Source organism: Carassius gibelio, chromosome A23 (assembly GCF_023724105.1).
Source record: "Carassius gibelio isolate Cgi1373 ecotype wild population from Czech Republic chromosome A23, carGib1.2-hapl.c, whole genome shotgun sequence".
NCBI lineage: Eukaryota > Metazoa > Chordata > Actinopteri > Cypriniformes > Cyprinidae > Carassius > Carassius gibelio.
The window spans coordinates 17187206-17211237 of NC_068393.1; the positions used below are offsets into that span (position 1 = coordinate 17187206).

General features: G+C 36.1%; 1 protein-coding gene across 3 annotated transcripts in view; it reads right to left on the reverse strand.

Moving 5' to 3' along the window:
- The window catches only part of LOC127944458 (zinc finger protein castor homolog 1), a 183775-nt gene that overhangs the window by 154632 nt on the left and 5111 nt on the right, over window positions 1-24032 (reverse strand). The gene's annotated exons all lie outside the window — the stretch shown is intronic.

Genomic DNA, 24032 nt, shown 5'->3' on the forward strand with positions numbered 1-24032 from the left:
AATGTATTTTTTACATATTTGTTAAACCTGTCATTATGTCCTGACAGTAGAATATGAGACAGATAATCTGTGAAAAAAATCAAGCTCCTCTGGCTCCTCCCAGTGGTCCTATTGCCTTTTGCAGAAAATACACCGCTCCCGGTAAAAAACAACCAATCAGAGCTGCGGTCCGTAACTTTTTTTTGTGTTCAAAGTATACAAAATGTATATAATAAGCGAGTACACCATGAATCCATTTCCAAACCGTGTTTTTAGCTTGTCCTGAATCACTAGGGTGCACCTATAATAAGTGTTTATATTCGGACTATTTTAGATTGCTTCGGGGGTACCGCGGCGGAGTAACCCAGTACCTTTGTGATTCTTCATAGACATAAACAGAGAGAAGTAGCTCCGGCTACAATGTTCTTCCGCAAGACACAAGCAGTTCTGTTTATTAACCGCTAGAGCGTCAAAAGTTACCAACTGCAGCTTTAAGTCTTGTGAACAATAGCTTTGTGTGATTAGCATATTCACATTTAAGTCATTATTCAATCCAGAGCTTAATCCACAGTCAGCGAGTTGAACTAAACGAATCAACTCCTATGAACTGAAAAGATTTGATTCAAAAGAACAATTCATTCATCAGCTCACAAATCATGTCAGCATTTTAGAGAACAACTTTTGGGCCTTTTCCTTGCACCAATCCATGGTTAGACATCAGAAGACTTGAATCATAGCTCATGGACCATTCTCTGATACTTATATGATGCTATTGAAAGCTTGAGACCTTGCATGCCTGTTCATTGTAAAAAGCATATAAAAAAAGTCAAAATCTGTTTTACACGGAAAAAGGAAACATTCTTGGTTAAAACAACATGAGGGCAAGGAAATTATGACCGAATAGTCATTGTTACCTGAACTAAATCTTTAAACTACAACACAGAAGCATTTCAGAATGAAAGAATGTGGTAACAATAGGCTAAAACTTCAATCAGTACAGAGGGAATTCCACTTGTAATGAGAACTGGTTTTTACTGCTGTCCTTGTGCTTTTGCTGTCATCACGTCCCTAAGCCTCAACATCCATTTTACTCTCTTAACAAATCTGGGAGTTAAATGCTCCTGGCACGGATCTGATTGGCTAATTGAAATCTTATGTGTGGCCCTCATGGGAACAGTGAAGGTGATGTCCCAGTTGAGCATGGATCTCTCTCTCTCCCTTCACCTAGTGTCCTTTGCAGGAAACGAGTTTACAGTGAACAGCACTAGTGACACCCCTAACACCTTCTGCCAATTATTCACCGTGTGACCCACACCAAGAGATCTGTCTCCCAATAAATAGTCATAAACATGCACGCCCAGCCTTGAAACTGTACACGTGTCTGTGTGCATGTGTGTGTTTCTGCCTCTCATGTCCTGGCGATACACTGGTTCTTACGGAAACGGAGCCAACTGATCTTTTGCCCAAAGTGCTAATTTGTGTCACAGCTGTGTGTGCAGAACTATTATTAACTGAAACGTGAAGCTGAGTCTCACAACAACAAGATTCTGCAATAAAACCACATTTTAGGGCTTGATCTGGCCAAAAAAAAAAAATAAATAAGAAAACCTTGGAGATATATTTATAGGCTGTTACAGGAGTATGGCATTTTTCCATTTGATCGGTTGAAAAACAAATCAGAACAAAACACCTGGTTTTACCTTAGGCTCAGCATAACAAAATAATCCTTATAAAACTATTTCTCAGTCCACAAAGTAAGTACATTTTCCACAACACATGCATAAAAAAGTGGAAACAATCCAATGGCAATTTTATATACTTCAAATAGATAATAAAATATAGTAAAATCAGAAATTCATTAGTGAAAAAGAGGTGCAAAGCAAATGAACATTAAAGTTACTTGTTTTAGGGAGCCAGTTAATTTCTGAGCCAGTTAATTTCTCATCTCATCAAATGAAGAGTCAAAAAAATATATGAATTCTAGTGAAAAATGCAGCTATTTTTCAGTTTTCAAATTTAATAGAAAAACTAATTATACTATCAACATAGCAAGTTAAGAGAAAAGCTGATTGTTTGATTTGGTTGTTTTAAATGTCTTTGTAAGTTTTTTTTTCTTTCTAAATTATAAATAATTTCAATTAATAATTTAAAAATAATTTATATTTATAGTTTATAAATTTGAATTCAAAACTCTTTTTCTTCTTTAATCATAGACACTTTTTTTTCTTTCCTTACCACATATCTGGCTTGAATCAAATGCTCCAACTGCATTTATTTGAGTCTTTTGTCTTTTTTGTTGCAATTTATCTAGAAAAACAAGTCCTACAGGAAACTGTAAGTTTCAAGAGTTATCGTCATGGTTTATAAATATAAAAAACACACCTTTGAATGTGCATTCAGTAAAAGCACAGAAAAGATCTGGTCTGTGCACTTTTAGATCGATTTTCAGCCCATTTTCAAGAGTCTGTCGAACATAAAATGTTGAAAATGAGGGCCAAAACGGAGACCAAGGGGTTATTTCATGTGGGCTGCATGGTTAGGCAGCACTATTGGATATGAAATGTTATCTCTGAAGCCTCATGTTTCAAAGCCTGAAGGGCCCATCTCCCCTTGCCGAGTACACGGACACGCAATTAATGCTTTCTGTCCCAGAATTTCACAAATGTCCAGTTGAATCCTCATCATTTGTTTGTGCACACTGAGGCCAATCAATCTAGATGAGAGAATTAAATAAATGAACTAAGTTCAGGTCACGCCAGGGAAAGCCCATGTAATCCACTGAGGGGGTTTTTCTGACATGACAGATATAATTATTCTAATAAAACTGTGCCTGAGACAAACATTGCTATATTCCCTAGGTACACAGCAAAGTAAGGATGCATGCCAGGTTTATTTTTTTATTTTTTTTGTGACACAAATTCACACATTTTTATATTTTGACACACTCACAATTTGCTTAAGAACAAGCAATTGCAATATTTTGTGATTTTTAAATTTGAGCTTAAAGGGACAGTTCACCCAAAACTGAATATCCTGTCATAATTTACCATCCTTAATTTCGTTCCAAACCTGGATGACTTTTGTTCTTCCCTGAAACTGGAGATGTTCTGGAAAAGGTTGTAGTGTTTTTGTCAATACAATTAAAGTTAATGGGGTCCAAAATTCTTTGAAGGATGAAAATCGTACAGGATTAGAACAACATGAGTGTGACTAAATTTTTTTATTAATAAGTATCTCTTTAAATGTAAAGTGTGCAATTACTGTGCCAGTAGTGCCAACAAACAGAATTGCAAAAATGACGACTGTTTTCAAACAGGTTGTTGTCGGCCGCTGGTCAGTAAACAGGCAGCTACGCTCAAAACTACACTTTGCTGTGTGAGATTGGTTGAGATGTACAAACATAGTGATATTATATAGTGCCACAAAGCTACAGTATTTACATCTGTTAGGAAAATCAATCTACAAAATGTATAATAGTCAGCTGAGAAAGTATTTTAAATTAATAAAATATAACATCAATTATCGTATTTAATTTTACACAAATATAAATATATCACCTTTAATTCTATTTGTTTTTTTTCGGATTCAGGAACAAGTACATTTTCAAAGAGCTAATTGATTTGGAAAGAAAGCTGGTGGATTTGTTCATGGGAGAAAAAAAAACAATTGCACAGCTGAATGAATTTAATTTAAATTTTGTTTAAATCTTGTTTGGCAAAAGTTAATTGAAATCTATAGGCTGTCTATGTAGTCATTTACTACTGTGTACTGATTTCAAGCAGCAGGAAGCATAAAGATCTTTGATGACCGCACACCTTTCATCTTTTTAGAAATCCCTGCTCTGCCGCACCTAGGCTTTTATATTTTAAACATCCCAAACTGCACCGCGTGGAATCTGATACACCTACAGAGGGAAATAAAAATCTAGAAAAATGAACTCCAGGCTAAATTTTTAAAGAAATGAAATATCACACTCCTTTGATTACAAAGTAAAAACAAAAGACTGTAGGATATGTTCTGAAGCACAGAGACATCTCCAATATAGAGTCTTCATCGAGACTCTTTTATTATATATATATTTTTTATATTCTTTTAAAACTTTTATTTTCCCTGTACTGTTACTTTGACAATCAGCTGTGTTTGTGAAGACATGCATGTCAACCAAGGATGTACACATTTCCCATCAGTCTGTGAGGCCCACCGAGCAGAGAAGTGCAAATTCAGAGGAACCCTAAAACTGTTGGAGATTCAGGTGCCTGAGGCATGAAATGACAAAACAGCATAATTATCTAGGTTAATGTTGTTGTTTTTCCTTTTAGCATACATAGTATGCAGTATAAATAGTACATTTAGCATAAATGCAAAAGTACATTTTATTATGTAAATAAACTTAATAAATGATCAATGATATTATATACATGACAAAATTAAATACATTTCCCAATATAACCCATTTCTTTTTATTTGTGATGAGCACATAAGAGAGGAAATGCATAGTGCAAACTCTTAACAATCATTTTCAGGAGAAAAAAAACTGCTTTCCTAGCCACAACTATTCGATTGAAAACAAAACGCCTGTCGGGCTGGCGAGTGAGAAGCATGCTGGTTCTGGAATGGCCTGTGAAAAGTCATAAAAATATTTTCCTTTTTATTTAATGTCGCCCATAACTCATTGCAAGGAAAAGCTAATCAATAGCACCTTAATGAAAACTTGAGCCATATTTTATTATGCAGCAGAGAAGGCCAGGATCAGCATTTGTTGCCTTGTTTTGTGCTGGGTCTGGCCCCGGGGCTGTTAGACAGATGTGCATCACTCTCGCAGATACCTTAAATATTTGCTGCCTTCTCCTAGAAATGCATTATCAACACACCAAGCAGAAGGAGTGGGAATTTCTATGCGGAGAGTGGCATTAGAAAAACAACAGCGAGTCTATATTTCATCATTACAGCTCTGTCATTGCCACAGTCAGTCATTCAAAATGTGAGAGGAAGGAAGAGTGAAAGGTTATGACTTCTACACTTTAAAATATTCCACCTACATTGATATGGTGGCTATCCCACGAACCTTTCTGTTCATCCCAAATCAGCATAAACGCCAATATCTCTTACATCTAATATATCTTCGTGGCTCACAGCCATTCAACCTCATGTTTAGAAGAAAAAGAAAAAACATCCACAGCCAAGATTCCATATGTTTGTGAATTATTTTTATATGGCAATAAACCCAATTACACATGATTATCACAAATTATAAAACATTTTGAGCATTTGCTCAAATCAATACCCGGCAAATCAGCAGACAAGCTCAGATTTGCCAGAAAATAAGGATAACTGACTTTTGGAACTGAAAATTCCATTATGACAACATTCAAGACTAATTATTCATTTAAGAATTATTGATAATTTTCCCCTAAACCAAACCATTTGTAATTGTAAAGAAATATTAAAACAGTATGTTTAAGAAGAAAATAGTATTTGTAATTAAAGGGGTTATATGATGCTTTTTAAAGATCTTTATTTTGTTTATTTGGTGTAACAGAATATGTTGGCATGCATTAACATTCAAAAATACTTTTTCAAATATTGTACATTATGGTAGGTCCTCTATGCCCCGCAAAACTCTGCATTTGAACAGCCAATAGCAAATACTTAAGCTAATAACAAAACATACTTCCAGTAGCTGATTCAGAAGCGCAAGATTGTCGTAGCAAAGTCAGAATGACCTCCTCTACTAGGTTCAAGAAACAGTCGTCCATAAATTGCGTTGCTGTTCTGTTATAAGTAATCATAAAGATTCCTAAATGTATCTAATTTTGAAGGCCAAAATAAGTGTTTTTGCTTTCTCCTAGATACACACAGCATCTCCCTGACATGACTGCTTCAACACTAACTGCGTTACTGAAACCACGCATTCTTTCTTTACGTGAACATTTGGGCGGCGCTACGCAAATATATCCACATAGTGCAAGTATAGGTCTCTGCAGGAAAGTAATGGGAGTTACCAGATCAGGGTGTTTTTAGACCATGATACCTGATTGGCGGACGTCATAGTAATGGTAGGTTTAGGGGTGGGGTTAGGTAAGGGGGATCATTTTGATTGCATGATTTAGAAACACCCAGCAGTTTGAAAACACCCAGAAGATCATAAACGCTACTTTTGCTCTGCAGAGACCTAAGTCTCACATAGTGATGTAGACATGTGGGGGCGTGTTTAAATTAGCCGTTTTAGGAGGGTGTGGATGAGTCTTAACTTCAATATCTCTTTGGATTTGAGACTCTAGTCTTTGCAACTTTACAGATCTTCTTTATGCACCAAGAGCTTGTAACACTCCAAAGAGAAAAACGGAATTCAAATTAAATGACCCCTTTAAATGTGTTCTTGCTATTTCTGACATTTACTATCAATATCTGAGTGAAAAGTGTTTCAAGTATTTTTTTTTTTATCCCAGACTATTGCATGTCGATGCTGCTTTTCTACAATTAACTTCAATTTTTCACATCAAACCAATAAGCTGAATAAATGCTTTTCCATATCAATCAAAAGTTTCCGTAGTTTAGCCCCATTTATCTTTCCCAGCATGCACTGGGATATGAATAATTAATATAGTTACATTGTTTGAACATTTGCTGTTTTGACTTATAAACATGAAATGAATCTCATAATATTGAGCAGTTTAAAAACTTTTTCTTTTTTGCATCAAACCGAGTTAAGCCTCAGAAAACATAAGACAAACAAAATCGAAATCATATTAAAATAAGTAAATAAATGTTTGAAGTTCTATAAACAGTGTTATTAGTGTCATATATTCTTCATCCCTCATAAACTAAAATGAAGCTCAGACAGCATTTACACAGAACAACGTGAATCAGCTCATTCGTTGAGACTGAGGCGGCAATTATTCATCAAAGGGGAAAATAATAACTCAAAGGTCAAGTCATAAAAAAAAAAAAAAACAATATCAGGCCTGTCTCAACGCTCTTTGCAAGAGTCACATTACGTTAACCAAAAGAGAGCTCTCTCAACACAAAGAGATACAGGAACTGTGAAAATTGTGCCGGAGTACCTTCACATCGTATCAGGAGACGGCACAAGTAGCTCTGTGTTACTGTGTCCATTATGTGTACCCACCAGTTCCCACCTGAATATCAAACAGCTCATTTATCCAATTTATATCCTCGAAATGGTACCTGAGAGATTACAAAGCAATCAGCTAATATTGCATTTTATTCTGTTCTTTCGTTTAAATCATTGCCACAATTTAGAAGTAGTTTTCTTTCAAATGAGTGTCCCATTCATGCAGCACGGGCCTGCGGAGAACTGTCCAACAGTGAGACGTCATTTGCATAGATTTGCATTGTCAGGATGCATTGAGGGAGGGAGAGCTGAAAAGCCACTGACTGCTCTGTGATGCTAAAAGAGCTGACATGCTCTCCTAAACGTCAATCCCATCCCAAACAAACACACACACACTGCTGCCTCACAGCGAGAGAAGGACTCATCAACCATCGAGAGAAGTGGCATTACAAATTTTTATGCAAGTAAACAGATGTCTGTTCGTTTTGTGAAAGAGAAAATACGTTTTCAGTGCTTGTGAAAATGCTAGTTAATTATCAGCTACATTTATAAGGAGGCCGTGCCTATAAAATCATAAAAAAAACGATTGCAGAACAGACATAATGTCTTTGTGCCTCTGTCTAGGCCTTTCCTCCAAACAAATGATATTTTTTCACATATTCACACTTTCACATATTGCTGCATTTTCTCATAGAATACTTACAGAATAATAAAAACAAGAAATTTGTTTGGCCTTCAACACAAATTTGTTAAATGTATTTTTATGCAAGACAATAAGGAAGTTTGGGAATGCACTGTATGCATGTTTTTTATTTTATTTTTATTTATTTTTTTGTAGACATTTGTTTTTAATAAATTGTCCAGACAACAAGAAAATGCAAGTTTATTATGAGCTTATTAGTCTAGAAAAAAAATTAAGATATGAGAATTTTAAGGCAGTGGGGTAACAAAGTTTTTTACAGTATAGTTTTTTGTTTATAAAAGTTTTTTAATAAACTATTTTATTTGATGTTCTTTTTTATGGTTTTATTTTTAGTTTCAGTTTTAGTTTAGTTAACTAAATTAATAACACCCTTACACTCACCAAAAGGTCAATGTGTCCTAAGTGACAGCAAAAAAAAAGTCTGACAACTAGGATTGGTATTCCTTATATTCTTAACCCCCCAAAAAATATAAAACAGATTTTTTTTTTTTTTTTTTACAGCAGTATTCAATGGTCAAAGTAAACACATACAATAAAAATCAATGATCTTAGAACCGGTCTATACATGTGAATCAGTTAAACGAAGAAAAAAAAAGCTGTGACCAGAAACTGACTAAAAAGTTTGTAATCTACAAGTGCAAAATTGAGGGATTTCACAATTTCAAAGCCGTTTTTCTATACAAATTTAATGCAAGATAACCTTAACACCAAACCTGCAAGGCAGTGCTTTTTTGTTTTTTAGTTTCAGTGCTTTAAAATAAAGTATCAGAAAAAAAATATTTAGGTGGGATTCAGTAAAATTGGTTAAGGTCTGAATATTGAATGTACTGTAGGCATTTTGTGTGGCCATTGATATTCAACCTGACTGTCAAGCCAAAATATCACAGCAGTGCCCCCTTTAACACTAAAGCCCTGCCCTGGAGGAGCTCGACCAGCGGTCTGTACTGTAACATATGATTGCAGAGCACAAAAAGAATTATTTGTTTTCTCCGTTTCTCCGTCTCTCACCCAGTTTTTGCTCTGGAGGCAGCTCCTGTTTATAGACATCCCTCAGGCCATTTGTTTGTAGCACTTCCTGGTCCCAGAGTGGGATGCATAATGCAGGAATGAAAATGTTAACAGTGGCAAATAAAATCGGCAAGGTGCCCCCACAAATCAGGGCAGTTGAGGAGCACATTTAATCATCCGTGCATAGGGAGGAACGGCGATTTATTGTGGCATTTCTGAGAAGATCAGGACCCCATTTTTCCAGAGCCTTCCCAAGCCATTTGCCTTCGTCCCCCTCCCATCAGATTCACATCAAGAGAGATCTTCTGCACTCACTCATTCAACCAACGGTGCAAAATTGATCTTGCTCTTTGTAAATGTATATGCGGTTGCTCTTTTCTCTTTTATATTAAAGCAATAAGCCTCTCAAAGCCATGGTAAGGGTTGTTCTTGTTATAAAAGCCTCATGTGTGTGATTAGGACACTTAGAAAACTTTATTTATGTAATATAAACTGAAAATCTAAAAATGTAAATGCAAACTGCAATTGAAGACACACACAAGTTGGTGCACCATACACCACCAACATTCAGCACTTCCTGAGCATGAGACAGGCTAATCAAATGAGCCAAGGCGAAAGCTGCCCGAGCCTTTAGTCCTGCATCCCGAAGCCCACCCTAAACCAACATTAAATCCATCTTCCCTCCCCCCTCATTTCTTATCGTCTACCCCCTAGGTGCACTTGATGTGGCATGAGTCATCACTGTTTAAGTCTATAGACCAGGAACACAAGCTGGGGGCAAGGTTACGGCCAGGAAGATGAGGGACACTCGTATTCTGCCAAGTCGACAAAAAACTTGAAGAGGGCTTGGAGTGAGAAGACGCCTCTCTGCTGACAAGGCAGCCGTCACCTCTCTGTGGCTGGAAAGACTGATGCACCCCGACAGCTCGGGATAGCTCGGCACATAGAGGGGTCAGTATAAGAAATACAGCTGCCACCCTATGGGACCAACCAGTCGGACAACCACACTGTTAACGCCATGGAATCAGCTTTAGATCAATGTCACATGGAAAAATATGGGCAAAACAAATGCTCTCTGCTGGAGAGGGATGGTTGCATTATGTAGTAGATGTTGGTGAGATAGTGGTGTCCAGCAGCCTGAAAACACTAGTGAAAATGCTTCTATTTTGCATGTATTTTAGTATATTTACATATTTGTTTGTTCATTGCAAGTAAGCAAACTTTTTGTACAATACAGTGCACACACCTTTTATTTCAAAATTTAGATATAAACCCAGAATTGACTCGACAGAATTGACAGAATGACTTCATTCTCATAATTCTGAGTTTACATCTCACAATCGAATTTTTATTTCACAATTTTGACTACTATTTTTATATCTCACAATTCAGATTTTTCTTCTCAGAATTGCGAGTTTATATCTTACAATTCTGACTTTTTTCTCAGAATTGCTAGATGTAAAGTCACAACTAGCCTGGCGTTTTACGTGGCGGAAACAGGCTTCCATATTTTAACAATAGTGTGTAAATATAACGAAAATGAACAAATATTATTTATAATAACAACTGCCTGCTAATTTTCCATCATCTGTAAATATTAGCTTTTAATGGGAAAAAAATTGGTTTAAATATTTAACTTAAACAATATTTGTTTTTTTGGATCCCACTGAAAGTTTAAACTATTGTTCACTAAAAAATTGTGTATATTTTCAGTCAATAATTTATCCTGAAGCATTACATGAAGTAATTTCTGAACCAGATTTGATTCAAAGAGAAGGAAAATTTAAACCATTCTCCCTCAAAACACTGGACACACAGCCACTTAAGCGCTATAGCAGACATAAGTCCCAGTCAGTTTATCCTCTACCAGTTTCCAGCTTGTAATATTTGGTACTGACCACAAACCATGTACCGGTTTCCATTATTGTGTCATCATCTAAGCTATTTTAAGAATCTGGAAGCTTATTGGACTTTTTAATAAGACAAATTAGTGGCATGATGTGACAATTAAGTAAAGGCCCCAGAGCTGCGGTTGTAAGGAGGCCCAGACTGAACATGTGGGAAAGAAGATTTCAAGTTACTTTTCGAAGAATAACTAACAATCTCCAGCTTCACTTCACAGCTGCACACCTTTAAAAGAGGACGTATGGGACATTGCTAGTACATTTCTGGTATTTACTATTAAACCGCAAATTGAATTTAAATACTTGTTTATATCCATATACATTACGATTCAATAGTCAGTATTTTTTTTTTAATCCAGAAAGTGAATTAAACAGAACAAAAGTGACAAGAAATATATTTATAAAGTAAATATCTATTTTTAAGAAACAACGTTCCTTTGATCATAGTTTCCACAAAAGAATTCAGCATTTTTCAATATCTGTACATAGCTTGTACCGTTTTTCTCAGTCAGAACAGACTGCTACTCATGACGGACATCAGAATAGAACCACAGTAAACATTAACTACTGCAGCATCTAATCTTGCCCCAAAATCACATAGTTCAGCAGCAGACATATTGATGAGAAAGCCATGAAAATTCCATGGCAAGACTTAAAGTTTTGTTACAGAGGACATATAACTCAACTACATACCCCTAATCTCAGGCAGTGCTCCATTATATTAGTGATTTCATACTGATAATCATGACAGAACACTTACAGTCATAAACACCTAAACACATAATGGCGTCTTCAACAACTCTCATCCTTCATGTTGGACAGCGCCACAAAATTTAAAGCATTTCACAGTAAAAGATAAAGGGCACTTCAAAAGACGTTAAAAGTGTGTTCGACACGCCATCATTGTGATTGTTTTGCTGATGGGCTGCCTCTCTCATCTCCCACCCCAATGTCCCATGACTTATAAAAATCACTGGGTTTTAAACAGTGCTTAGCTGTTTACCGAGCGCATCAGGACGAACGAGGAAATGAGGATAAGTGAAAAAATAAAATAAAAGGCATGTCCTAAGTTGCTCCACTATCGCCATAAATCACGCCCGGTTTATTGCCTCTAATAAGTTGATGCAAGGCCATTTTTCTCGCTGCCCATCGTTCAAACATTTAAGACATATTTACAAGGAACTTGTTAAAATATTTAATAATATTTAGTGGCAATTTCAGAGCAGCCCGTCAACTGCGAATTTACGTCCCTTAAGTGTTTAAAAAGGCGATGACATGAATAACAGAGTGTCAAAACTGCCTCATTTGCATAGACAGGCTGTAATTCAGATACCTGGAGTAAAAAAATAAAAAACAGGATTTCAACAAAACAAGCCATAAAGACAACACTCAGCGTGAGTGATGGTGCGCAACTTCTCCGCAAAGTCGCTCACGAGCAGACAGCGTCCCGCTACAGATGCTGCCGAGATCATGTCAGCTAATAAAGGTACATATATCCTCCTCTCCGAGTTATTTATCCCGTGACTACGAGTGCAAGATGGAACGTCTCCTACAGCGTCTTTTAATTAATTGCCATAAAAAGCTAATTCTGAGACGAGAGAGCCAAACAATGGTGTCCGCCACAAATCTTGTCAAATATTTAATCTATAATTTTAAACTTTAAAGTCAGGGAAACCTCTAAGCTCGGAGCTGCATTATCGATTTAAAGCTACCTGGCGCACCACTCTGCCCATCTGGACTTGTTGGCTTGCTCTCCGAGAGTCTCATTTCAAGTCGTTTGACCTGGCAATGGCCTGGCTAGTGCATAGAGAGAAGGACCCCGTTGACACTGATTGCAGGGCTATGAGTAGTCTCTCCCCTGTGCCCTCTCCGCGCAACTCTAATTAATAGCCTATTCATCTTCTCTGATCTGAGTCTGCACACGCCATAATATATGGTTAGTTGGGCGAGCAAGCCATTAAAGTGTAATAACCAAGTGCAGGCACTCGATTTGGAAGAGTAGCACCTTCTTACCATGGAGGGGAAACAATTAATTTCTTTGATGATCCTTTGTAGCCAATCACCTCTCTCTATGCTCCTGAGACAAAAACAAAGCCCATGGCGCAGAAGCCAGACACATTTTGGGCACCAAAGATGCTGACACTGTTACGCAATCCTTCTCTAATCTATCCGGTCACCCTAAGCAAGAGAAATATCACTCAAGAGTCTCAAAGGCAAGGTGGTTGCCGTCTCTGAGCACTGATCTCCGGTTACCTTTTTATCATTTAAGGCTCCCAAAGCCGAGCTGAAGGTTAAGCGTATTTAATTCCCAACGTAGCACTAAGCTGAGACTACTTGCTAAAATCTGCTGAAATACATCATGGTAAAGACCTCAAATCGGGTGCAGAACATAAAAAGCACTTTTTTCCCCAGCTTTCCAGGATTTGCAGGTGAGGAACCGGGCCAACAGGATTACCTGGTGCCTGGCATTGGGGGCAGCTGACGGTAGGAAGGTAAGGGTGTGGTTGATTTATGTAGCTATCGTGCAGGGAAGACAATTATTTTGGAATTACACTTCAATAATATCCCATCTCAGAATGATTCCCAGACCTTAAATAGACTGGTAGCTAACCAACAAAGTCAACAAAAGGTTGCACAAACATTGACAGACAATGGTCAGACCGTATATACAATCCTATGTGGCTGTTAAGGAGTTACTTGGGAGTTATTCTGTGTTTCTGAAAGCAAAAATCCATGAACTTCAAAGCCATAGTTTTGCGAAGGTATCCGCCTGAATGATTACTTGAGCACCCATTATGGAACTTTTATTTTGTGTCTGTTAACCATGACAGGCCTTCTTCCCAAATGCCTTTTATTAGAGAGGAAAAAAACACTTGCATGCATAATAATCTGCTCGGTGTTTCATGATTATATGAAAATGAAAAAAGTCTGAATACCCAGGATTCAGCTTGGGGTTTTGCCTGCCTCTCAAGCAAAACCTTCTAAACCCATTATTCTTTTTGCTAGAACTAATAACGTTTTTGTCTCTGCAGCTTAAGAGACTAATTGACTAGTTTTTTTGGAGGATAGCCCAGATGGAAAAATAAGTACCCCTTAAAGACCCTATTCCCTCCTCTTCCCAGAGATTTAAGCCCCTTATTAATTAAACTTTCACTAAGTCAGGGGTTTTTATTAAAAACAATAAAGTCTACTGCCTTTCAAACAATTATTTTCTATTGTTATAGAGGGTGAAAAACCATTTGCATGACCAGATGGAAGTTTTCTTTTAAATACCATCATTTGTGGTCTACAGACTGAAACGCAGAATCTCCTTTAAAATTAGGTACTTAAAATAATAGTTCACCCAAAAATGACATTCTGTCATCATTTACTCACTCTCATTTTGTTCCAAACCTGCATGACCTTTCAGGAGAAGTTATGACGAATGTCCTCGCTGTTATACTCAATAAAATGTCAAAAAGCATCTTAAAATCATAACAAACACAACTCATTCACTATATTTTGAGTCTTCTGAAAAAGATAGAAATTTAAGTGATTAATCGCTTAATATCTTTTACAGTATGGAAAAGAGCAGCTTGGAGATTATGCAAAGCATTTCCTTTTGAGTTCCACACAAGAAAGTCATGCAGTTTGGAATTACATACAGGTGAGTAAACACTGAAATTCTTCTGCTAATGATTCACTTAAGTTGATGCAAATTGCCTAAATGTGCAAATAACGAATATTGTGGTAGTATTGTCAGTTATCAAACTGTTGTGAACAAACATGTCGTGTGAACCTGAACTTGGGTCAGGGAGCTCTGGTTGACAGGATGTTTAACGTGGGGTGTGTTTTGCATTATCACTTTGGTACATTCACTCATCGTCTTGATCAATTCATCAATTTACATTGCACTATAATCCTTGAAACAATATTTGCAAGTCGAAGTCATGTGGTTCAAGTTGTTGATAGTGCTGCTCAGGACATCAACTTTTTCTTTCTAACATCAAAATGGGGCTCATTCAGAACTGCGAGTTAAGAAAACTGACCATTGGCATCATCTCCAAAAGGCAACCAATGAATTCTCAGGAACAGTGGGAGGTGCAGCCAGCTGAAAATGAACTTTATTATCGAGCACAGCCAAACACATGTCTTTCCTGTCTGTGTCCATACATACAGTATAGCACTATTACAAGAGCCAAAATAGATCAGCTAAAGAGCAAGATGACCCACTGAGTGTTTGGAATGTGGATTTAGAAGAGACTGACAGCAGAGGCTGCTTCTGACGTTTAGACCCCAATAAAACTTGCTCTCATCTTCTGTATCATGAAGCAAATGGGACGTTCTAAAAACTAACAATCAACAGGCAATCAACAATCAACTTTTTTTTTACCTTCTCCATTCATTTAACTGTAAGTTGAAGTGCATTTTATGTTGACAAAATTCACTTCCCCACCCATATTATTCTCCACCCTAGTTAAATAGTACAGAATGTTGAGGTGTGGTTGCAAAAATAAACAGCTAAAATGTGTTTGTACATTCTTTTTTTTCTTTTTTTTTCATAATGACAGCAGAGTCAAACTGTAGCTGGCTTTGTCAAGGTGTTGTTTTATCGATACTATGAGACTTTTTTTTTTATTCTCACTTGTAACGTAGGTGCAACGCAGGTTTTAAGTTTGATGCAGAATTGCAGTGTCGTGGTTGACCGATATCGTTTTTGTGACAGCCGATGCCGATATCTTGGAACACAGGGGGTGGCAATAGCCAATACATATATATATATAATTTTTTATATTATATTATATTATAATATAATTTTTTATTCATATTTAAGAAATTTGAAATAATTTGACAATGGTTTAAAAAATGTATGTGTAAAATAAACATACTTTAAATGACAAAGCATTTTCACAAATAAATAATTATTTAATAAAGATATTATTAAAAAGGAAGTAACCACTGTAACCAACAGGGCACTCAGTATTCTGGGAAGTTTGTGTGCATTGGGAATCATCTTTTTCAAATAAAGCCAAGGTAATACTCATTTTACATACAGCACACAGTGAAACTGACATGAATATGACAGTGGGCAAATGCATAAAGCACAGCATAATTTGAAATCACGTATAAAAAAAGTTTAAAGCATTCAATCTTCACGGACAGACTGTCACATAGAGAACACATGATCATGCTGGATACACATACACACTTCACAAGATCTCACAGCTGGATTCCACTAAGTTTGCAAGGTTTGTGAAATTAAATCTTCATTAGTCATTCAAAGATTTGTTTAAATTATATAAATGTGTATTTTCTTAATGCTGATGGCAAACGAGAAAGTTTTATAATGTTTGCCTTTCTATTACTAATAATATAAAAGCAATCATTATAATACTTTTTGTATACATGAATTCCTTTGTTTAACCGTTCTTTCTGATTATAAGACAGACTTCTATTTGTATAAGAAAGAACTGTTAACAACGACAGTAAACGAGAGAGAGTGAGCACCGTGCGCACTCAGGCGCTGCCTTTCTCAGCGCCATCAAAATAAAAGTCCCACCTCGAACACATCCGATATTTGCCATTTTTCAAATATCGGATGTGCCTTGCCGATATATCGGTGGACCACTATTGCAGTTTACTACACTTAAATGTGCTCGTTTCCACAATCTGTTTAACATTTCAATTGTTTCTTCCAGCAGTGATAAGAAGAAACGGGGAGCAAAAGGAGCCTTAAAAGATACTAGCGGTTTCTTATTTTCTAAAATATATCATACAGGTCACATTTTTTGTGTGTTTTTAACACAAACGTGATAATGATCTTTCTTTTCCTAGTGATAATGAGATGGAATATAGAGCAAATGAAATAATCACCCCCCCCCCCCATACAAAGTCTCAAATTGTTCTTGGATTTGCTTTTTTATTCAGAATATTCTGTATTACTAAAACATTTCTCACAAGCTCTTCATGGTTATCAGAACTATGCTATTCACATTAATTTTACAGCTCAGTTCTCTTATTGCCTCATTTATATATATATATTTTAATTTTTTTCCTAAGGAACATTTGACACTGATACTTAAACAAAATTCCATTAAGAATCCTGAGCTCTGACAGAGCAATGTCTAAGCAATAAAAAAATAATAATAATGGTTTCCTCTGAAAACAATCATGTATTGTGGAAGTTATTGCAAACTACAACATTTTTATGCTTATAACACCACTCTTGTAATGCTAATGAAATTAAAAGTCACCACATTTTACATAAACTGCATTACCAATGCAAGAGTTATATGACTGAAGAAACAAATCGATCAAACAAATCTACTTCTCCATCTTATTCCAGACATAAAATGCATTATACAAGGAAAAATGCCTTCATTGTACTAAATAAGAGGCTTCATTATTTGCTCTTTGCTTTCATTCAGTTGTAACTACTTACAAAATGTTGATGTGAAAAAGAAATGAGTTAAATAAGGAAAGACAAATGACAAACATTTTATGAAAAAAAAAGGGTTCTCTTGAACAAGATGTAATAGACTGAAGGACCGGCACAAAAAAGCCATTTTGAGAGAATTGCTCTTTCCAGTCATTCCACTTGAAAAAAACAACAACAACAACAACAATTGAAGCTCGCTTGGTAAATTTTCCCTCAGTTATCTGTTTTCTGCTAACGAGATGTCACTAATATGTTCTGGAATGCTGAGTGAATGGGCAATATGATTGGTTACAAGGAACTTAATGATGTATACTAATGTGTGAGGACAGCTTCTTCGTTGATTTTTTCTTTTTCTTTTTCTTTTTCCACAAACACATTTGTTGACAAGCTTTTCTAGAAGAGTTTGCCATTTCACAAAGGCTTTACTATCAAATTAGAAGTGATGAATCGTTTCTAGGGTGCCAAATCCTTTTACTAATCAAGCAGCCTAAGTGTTTGTTAGATTGCGCATTTTCCCCCAATTACATAAATCGTAATAAGGACAAGACGGAATAACATAACAGGCAGAATAATTAAAAGAAAAGCGGTTTTCCTGTCTCCATTTACAAAAGAAAAACAGCTGATTGTTTACCTGTGTTCCTTTCATCTAATTAAAAGAGAAAAGCAAATATTGTAAGACGTCTGTTGACGTAAGTGCATAAGACAATTGTGATGTGGATTTTGCTTTATTGGTCCTCTCTCCAAACAGCATGCAATTCTGACTTAATTTGCACTAGTGTGCCATCCTGAAAGCATCTAAAGCCATCTTTAAACAGTCCCATTTAAAATTCAATGTGATTAGCAGCCAAATTGCTAGCAAGTCTGCAGCGTAGGGATGGAGTAAAAATTTAATTAGGATTCGTACATAAAAGAGAGGTCTTTGTCACATTTTGCAAAATGCATCCCAGAATGACCACTATGTTCAAAGCTCCTTTGCTCCTGTGAATCGAAACTAATCGATCTGAAGGGAGCGGAGGAGAGAAAGTAGGGGGAAAACACACACACACAAAAGCTCAGGGAGGATCTCTGTGGCACTGCAAACCCACAGGACACAGCATGTTTAAATAATACAAAACTTTTCTTTAATCACAGTTTAGAAAACTGGCTAAGATCTTCAACGGGAGACAACTGCAGAGCCCCACAGCAATTAATAAGACTCGCTGAGGGTTTCCCCTTAAAATATTTACACCATCCCATGGCACCGCAATACTGTCCTAGAATGAGGAGATAAGAACCGAGGAGGTGTGCTGACGTTCTCCTAATCAATTCGCTAATTACTGGAGTGGCTATAGGAGAAGGAAGGAATTCCTTCTGGCGATGCCAAATACTAATAAATGCTTAAAAATGTATTTACTCAGGCAGACAAGTGTAATTCTGAAGTGGAATTACCACATAAGCTGATTGAGATGGCAACCGCTGAGCTCTCGGTCAAGGACGAAAAGGAAGCAGACAAATAATCGGTCAATAAGGTTGTTCCGTAAGATAAGAGGCTAAGGATCCAAGCGCTGAAGGTGAGAGTAAAAACTGAGACGTCAGTGCTGACAATCCACTTTCTCTTTTGAGAAAGAAGCAGCTTTAAAATCATTGTCATTGTATTTAGAATAACACTGTTTAATTATTACGGGTAATTGAATATAGATTTTTTTATTTAATGTATATTATCTTTTAATATATATATATATATATATATATATATATATATATATATATATATATATATATATATATATATATATATATTTGATATACTTCAATCAATATATTTAAATTAACATTTAATTCTTGTTTTTTCTTATTATTTATTTTAATTTGATGCTTTGTTTTATTTACGCTCATTGCATAAATGAATCACACATTTCTTCAATGACATTGAAAATGTAAGACTATTTTTTTCACACCACTGATTTTTACCTCTCAATTTTTATTTCAAATATCATATTCATCACAACTTTTGTTGTGTTTTTGTTATTTCTTATAAAGTCAATTGAGTTTTTATTTCGTTTTAGTTCAGTTAGTTTTATTACATCAAAGTAAAGAACTTTTAGCATGTTAACTGCAGGAGATTCAATAGATTGTAGAGTTCACTGTTTAGTTCAATGTTAACAAAACCCATTTCTAATCTATGTATTCTCTATGTAACCAACAAGAGAAAATGTATTTGCGTGCACATGATTAATGAAGAACAGAGAAGAACAAAGTCTTTGGTTCAGTGCAGCACAGGTCAGAGAGGCGGTAGACTTTGTGCTTTGTGTTTGAGTCCCTCTGCACCTTAGGAAAGCAGCGGTCCCTTCCCACCCCAGAGGCCAGGCTCAACACTGAACCTGTCACAGAATGCAACCCAGATCCTTCTCGAGGTTAAAGTAGGAGAAACCAGCGCCTTCCTACTGCTCAGACGGGCTGATTGCAGCCCCTTCTTCTGACCTGTCCCTCGGCCACGGCCTTCCCGCCCCGCCTGTCACACCGCACCGTATGTGTGCTACTGCACGCGCATCAATTAACATAAACTAAATAGCCCAACAGCACATGATAAACAACACCACAGAGGAAGCTGAAGAAACATCTTTAACAACAACACAGAAGCGCTTGGAGCATGTATCCCTCAGAGTTCTAGAAATGAGCTGATTTTCATTTATATATATATATATATATATATATATATATATTTATATAAATATATATATATATATATATATATATATAAAAAAGCAATAATGATAAAAGTAAATAAGGAAAACGCCATATATATGCATACGTGTGTGTGCGCACGCATGTAAAAAATTTGAAGCTTGAGTAAATGATAAATGATGACAATTAGCAGTAGTAGTAGTAATAATAACAATGATTAAAATATTCGTATTTGTATTATTAGGACTAATAATAATAATAATATGACATATCATTATTTCTCACTCTACTATCATTTTGGAAAAAAATTAAGGAAATAGAAAAACAAATCTTTAACTATATCCAGCACTTTATCAAACAATAAAAAATAAATTGTGATAAATTATATACTATTAATATTATATATTATATATTACATATATATATATTTAATGTGTGCATTTAGCTCCAAAATGAGAAAAAAATATTTATAGCATGCTTTCACCATTTTTTTTGGTTTGTTTTTGTTTTCTTTTTGGTGTGCAAACTTTTTCTTCCTTGTTATTTTTCAACCTAATTGAGCCGCTTCTTTTTTCTTGCCTGTTAGATGTGCATACTTTTTGTAACATTTTTGCTAAATGTTTGCATTTAAACCTTTTTCTTCTCTCTAAATTAAATAAATGTAAAAAACATTTTTAATCCTTACATAGGTACTACAAAATGTTTCTTTATCAAAGTGAGCCATGGCCACCAGTACAGAAAGACACACTTCTGCAAAAAATCATTATCAAAGGATGTTCACCCAAAGCATTTTAATTCCGTCATCATTTACTCACCCTTAATGACACGCAAATAATGAGTAAATGATGACAGAAGTTTCATTTAGGGTGGACTATCCCTTTAAATAAGAAGAGATTTATGTGGTACTTTGCATAAGTCTTAGATCAGTTCAGCTTGAGGTGAATCTCAGCGGTACCTCAGGTTTCCCGAAATAAGTGAGCTTTTTTTCTCTTCAGTAATTGAAAGACTTTGCTGTTCTGCGAGGGGCTCCCAGCATCAGTCTACAGCAGGATTTAATTTGTTCTTACTGCCCCTAGTGGAGAACGACCAATCTCATATGCTCAGTGCTAAAATAAGATTTTTTTTCAACTCCCATTCAGAAGAAAATTAAAGTGGGGAGTTCAAGTAAAATTAATCAACCTGTAGTTTTGCTAGAATCTCACTCTAAGTTTGGTTTGTGAGCGCTGGGAATTCACTTATGATTTAAGATTCGTACTTGACTAATACGTCCTGAACACCTGAGGACATTTTTATTGAAAAGAAAAGAAAAGAATTCACATAAAATAAAGTTTTGTCAAAACAAATTATTGGAAAGGGGGTGATAACCATCTCATGATAATATGCTTCTCTCATCCTTCTAAACTGATGAACGCAAACTCAAGTTTGCATTTGTTTTTACTTCCTCCCGTTGCCTTCTACAGTGCACCCAAACAGATGACTTAAAAGAGGCAATTAACAGATATCACAAACAACTCATTTAGCAGCCGGCAGCACAGATGAATCAAAGGCTAAACAAACCCCTATGGGCATTAAAAGCAAAAACAACAAAAAGAAAAAAACCTGATGATGTGAGATTTTGTTCCTCTCACCTCGACGAGCACCAGTCACAATGGACTGCTTTGAGGTTCTGTGCTCCGATCACCATGGCAGTGGCTCTCTGTCTCCCAGGCTGCCCCATGGGGCGATGAGAGCAGGTCGCCATACAAACCCCAACCAAGCCCAGGGAGGGGTTGAGACTACAGGGAGCAGTGGAGCAGGAAAGAAGCTCCTCCAGGACTGGACCGATGCTGTATCACACAACCAGCAATCCCAGAGTTTCAGCGCTCCACTTTCTCGACATATTCCATCTCTCAGCCAGAAAATAACAGTGGCACAAACACAGACAATTATGGGCCGAGGGTACCACTACAGAGGCTTTGCGTTTCATTCATAACCTTTCAAAGGGCAGAAAATAGAACAAACGGAACATCTGTTTGGGGTAAATCATCTTTAGGTGACAGAGGGAAGCTGAGAAAACGTGACTGAGAAACAGACAAAGGCCAACAGCTCTGCTCAACAGATCTGACTGAGTTGAGTTTGTTCATTTAGCTGATGCATATTCACTCGGAGCTTTTCAGTCAATCAAGAACTGCTTTACATTGATATTCATTATAACATTCATGCACTGCATGATGAGTATAATATTTTAAGAGTCTACAAACAGATCAGGGAGACGTCCAAACCAGGAGCATTCAAAAGAAGACAGGCAGATGATGCACTAAACTCACCAGTAAGCTAAACACAGCTTTGTCCATGCAATCATTTAATCCTCTCAGTACTGTAATAAATACCTGACAGCAAACAAGTACACACAGCAAACATAAATACTGGTTTAATACTATAGGGTACAATATTAACAAATGTGTGTAAAAAAACTGCTCTCATGCAAAAACAAAAATTAATTCAACATGATTCAAATAATATATACATATTTGTCAATGTGTTGCAAATTGCATTTGTAAGAAATTACCTTTTTTTATGTAGTTGCTATAATTTTCCCCTGAACTAGATTTTTTTTTTCATTCATGAAGCTATTTTCTAAAGCCAAATAAAAACACTGTGCCATACTTTAATAAAAATGTCTTAATTTAAATTCATAACTAGCTAGAATATATACATCTTTTAAAAATAAAATTACAACATTTTCCCATCAAAATAGATTTTGAGGTTTTTTTACTTTCATGAAGAATTTTTTTCTAACCAAACAAAAACACTGAGTGTCATTCTTTAATGCCTTAATTTCATCAATTATTTAAGAATAATTATCTACAATAATAACTAGAATATATGCCTTTAAAAAAAATCGAATGATGATTGTCACAGAGATTTTCTGTGGCATTTCTGTCACTTTAATTTTGCCCCCATATATTTCTGACCCTGACTGCAATATTATCAACCTCAATTCAATGAAATTGTAATTAAAATAAATAAATTAAAGTCTGTTGCACATACAGTGCAAGAAGTACATACATGATCTACCTCTTAAGTTTACTTAACCTAATGTAGTCAGTTTGATCCAGTGTAATTAAACAATATTTTCAAAATATAATTATATTTGATATAATAAAATGTTTTATTAATATTTTTATAACCAGTTAATTTAAAGATTTATAGCTAAAGCCCAAGTTGCCAGACAAAACATTTTTAGGAAGCATCGTTCATGCACTTCTAGCAGGGCTCTATAAGTGCTGCTGGAGGTACGACTCTTTCTGTGTCCCAGTGCAACCAGCAGGGAGGGGTGTGCATGTGCCTTTGTCCCCAGTAACCTTGGCCAGTGTTAGGATTACCTTGCATTTACACTCACTTCTTTACACCTTCTTTCCTTAAGACTTATTAAGAATGATAATGAGCTCTGTCTTGTTGTTAGCTCTCTCTCTCTCTTACCCCCCCCCACACCCCCAACCCCCCTGCCGATTCTCTCACTCGCCTCCCCCTGAATTGAAAGGACCCAGGACAAATTACCAAAAAGGCCATTTTCATCTATGAAGTGAGGGCTTCAATCGATACTTATTCCATGCCTTCAAAATCAAGCCCATATTACTGTTGTCAGTGTGATTTGTTTATTTTTGCTCTAGTATACAGTATGCATGCTCTGGATGCAATTCACCTTGAACCTCAATTATATTAGATTTCCCTACTGGTTGATCAAGCATTCAAAGAGGACATTTCCAATGCACTAAAACAAAAATAATAATAACTAAACATGTGGCCTATGCATGCCTGCGTGTTGAGAACAGAATTTATTTTTACAAGGATCACAATAGTGCGAATACAGATACCAAATCATTACAGCGAGCAATTTACAAAGTGGTGGTGTAAAAAAGAAATTGCATCACATCTCGAGAGCGGTCAAGCATAGCACAGAATTATGAATGCATATTTTTACACAAGGGTTAAAGGTTTAAAGCCAAGGTCAGAGAAACAAAGAAAAGCAGGTAGCACCAGCTCCTAGACACTAGCAGTAAATCAGCAAAACCTCAAATAAATCTTTGTTTTTGACTGAACCAAGTAAACAGAACAGATATGGAAGAAATTTTGCATTACATCACTTGCTCACCAGTGGATCCTCTGCAGTGAATGGGTGCCATCAGAATGAGAGTCCAAACAGCTGTTAAACATCACATCCATCAGTTAATGTCTGCTTGTTTTTAAGAAACAAATCCATCAAGACATTTTCTAAATTCAAACTAAAATATGAATCCT